At 36.5% G+C, this 3,187-nt stretch overlaps 1 pseudogene; it reads left to right on the forward strand.

Moving 5' to 3' along the window:
* The first annotated feature begins 2,338 nt into the window (after positions 1–2,338).
* On the forward strand, positions 2,339–2,893 carry LOC110210853 (ubiquitin-ribosomal protein eS31 fusion protein pseudogene; annotated as a pseudogene).
* The last annotated feature ends 294 nt before the right edge of the window (positions 2,894–3,187 follow it).

A 3,187-nucleotide genomic window follows, 5' to 3' on the forward strand; every position in this document is an offset into this window, starting at 1 on the left:
TGGTCAATTTAATTTATAATAATAGGCTCAGATTTGAAAGGAGCCTGTTAGGGCATTATTGAACCTTTTTTTAAGTTTGTAATACTGGCTGAAGTTAACAGTGAGTACAATTCTTCATTTGTATGAATAACAATATCTATGGCTATTAAATAGTATTTTAATAAATCTTGGATTTCTGCTTTTAGAACTTTTTTCTATCTTCTCTTCATGATGCCAGGGGTTTTTTCTTGTTTTGTTTTGTTTTTTTTGCAGCAATTGACTTGGTCTGACCATAAACACAATCAACAGAGTGGTTAAACCAGCATTTTAGACTTTTTTGTAGTCAATTGGAGCACTGAAAACCAACCTTTTCATCAAGAATCAGAGGGGAAATCCCACTGAAACCTTCAGTGACTCACAATTTTCCACATCTAGGGTAGAAAAAAAGACACACCTAAACAGTAATTTTTGCTTCAACACACCGAAGAAGTGTTCATATGAATTTTGATTAACAACTCTATTAAGATGAACCACTACCTGCTGGAGTAACCCATTTCACACTTTGGAAATCTCCAATTGTTAGATACCTTTTCCTTGGACTGATACTAAATTAACTCCTCTGTGACTCTGATATATTACTTCTGGCTCTGCACTCTGGGCCAAGCAAAACAAGTGATTCTGCTTCTACATACAAAATAATAAATGCAGATTCTTGAAGAGTGCTATGAACTCAGACTCTTCCTAGTCTTCTTTACTCCAGATCAAACGTCCTTTGTTCCCTCAACCAAGACTTGTGTGATATGGTTCCAATTTTTTCACCGTCTTGTTCACCCTCCCCTGGATAGATTTTAATTATCTTAGTAAAGTGAAAAGTTTATTATTACCTTCAGTAAAATGAACTGAAGAGTTCAGTCATGATTTGATTAGGACATAAAGACTTTCAGCTCCCCTGTCCTGGGCTTCAATGTCCTTTAAAGTCACATTACCAGTTTTAGTTAATTCTGAGCTTCTTGTCTATTGCAAGTTAAAATCATGTGTCCCTGAACCAAAAAAAAAAAAAGGATCATAGAGAGGTCACGAGGTCCAGCTCTACTCATTTTACAGATGAACAAGCTGCGACCCAGAGAGATTGTTTCCTGCCTAAGTGACATACTGAGCTAGTGGTAGAAGGAGCATTGAAACATTCTTCCTGGTTCACAGTTTTCTAGTATGCCATGCTGCCTGCGTATCATATCCAAGATTTGATGTTTTATTTATTTAATTTGTGATACACTTGAATGGCTGACTAAATTTTAAGCTTTTCCCTTTTCCCGTTAGTATTAGGTTCACTTCAATATCCTGAAGGGAGATGAGATCAGGGAGCAGGGAAGGGGATACATACTTACAACGGGAGAAAGGATAAGAATCCATCCTGATATTTGGCATTTTCTGTCACTGACATGGGCTATTTCTACAATCATGTCCCTTACAATTTAAGGCTTTGACAATTATCTGTCTGTATAATGACTACAATTTATGAACCCCAAATCATTCTACATGGTCTGTAAAAAGGATTTTTTTCTTTTTTTCTTTTCTTTTTTTTTTTTTGCCAAGCCTCATTAAAAGAACAGATTGCACTTTCATTTCTTGAAATTCAGACAGTCTTAGAAAACCTGGGATGTGCTCTTGTACCCCTCTGGGCTTTTGTCTGAAATTCAGTTGCAACTAAATGGTGTCAAGGCTGCTGGTCAGGTGGAATAAACTTAATCTTCCTGAGTTGAAATCCAGCCTCAGATACTTACCAGCTGTGTGACCCTGGGCAACTCACTTAACCCCGATTGCCTCAGTTCCTCATCTATAAAATGAGAAGAAGGAAATGACTAACTGGGTCATGAAGAGTCAGACATGACTGAAAGAACTGAACAACAACAAATAGCAAAACAGAAATCAGAGAAAGTATACATATACAGTATGTGTGTGTGTGTATATATATGTATATACATATATATATGTATATACACACATATATATACAGTAATGGGGGCACACATCTCTCTTTTATGCCTCACTTGGTATTAATAATCAGAGCATGGATTATCTCTTTTGCTACCTTTATCATGGATGATAGAATGATAGATTTCCAGTTGCAAAGGAACTGAGATGTCATTTAATCCAAACCACTCAATTTATAGGTGTGGAAATAAGGTTCAAAAATTTCAATTGACTTGCTTAAGTATGCTTTTATGAACTTAATATATGAAGAAAAGACTTCTTATTGAAGTAACACTTTTAAAGTCGCATTTGTTCTACTGAGTCAAATACTTTCTGTAATTAAAAAAACTTGAACCTTGCATTCTTTTTTTTTCCCTTTTCAGTCAAATGTGTTAATGTGAAGATGCAATCTGCTTTGGAAAATCATTTGCACTCTCTTTCGGATCTGCCATCAACGTGTGGACCCAGTGCCACGATGCAGATTTTCATGAAGACTTTGACAGGGAAGACCATTACGCTTGAGGTCGAACTGTCTGATACTATTGAAAATGTCAAGGCCAAGATACAAGATAAGGAAGGTATTCCCCCTGATCAACAAAGATTGATTTTTGCGGGCAAGCAACTGGAAGATGGTCGAACTTTGTCTGACTACAACATTCAGAAGGAGTCTACCCTTCATCTTGTTCTAAGGCTTCATGGTGGTGCCAAGAAGAGAAAGAAGTCTTATACCACTCCAAAAAACAACAAGCATAAGAGAAAGAAGGTTAAGCTTGCAGTTCTAAAGTACTGTAAGGTTGATAAGAATGGCAAGATTAGCCGCCTTCGATGAGAGTGCCCTTCTGATGAATGTGGTGCTGGGGTCTTTATGGCTAGCCATTTTGACAGACATTATTGTGGCAAGTGTTGTCTAACCTACGGCTTCAACAAGCCATAAGACAAGTAAATGTACATGTGTTAACAAAAAATAATCAACTATATTTTGAGTCATTAGGTTTATTCCATATTTGCCTGTTAAATGAGTTCCTGATCATCTAAGTCATACTAAGCATTATGCTTTTGGCTCACAACAGTTTCTTTGCTACTCTTATGTGTGCTTTACCTTTAAGGGAATTTGGAACATGCTAAGGGTGCTATCACTGAGAAGTTGGTTTATTCTTATTTGAAGGGCCTGTTTTTAACAAAAGGATCATTTTAGTGCCATATGAAAAGAAATCATTTGCAAAAGTCTGCATGTGCT

Source organism: Phascolarctos cinereus, unplaced genomic scaffold (genome assembly GCF_003287225.1).
Source record: "Phascolarctos cinereus isolate Bilbo 61053 unplaced genomic scaffold, phaCin_HiC Scaffold_726;HRSCAF=1367, whole genome shotgun sequence".
Classification (NCBI taxonomy): Eukaryota; Metazoa; Chordata; class Mammalia; order Diprotodontia; family Phascolarctidae; genus Phascolarctos; species Phascolarctos cinereus.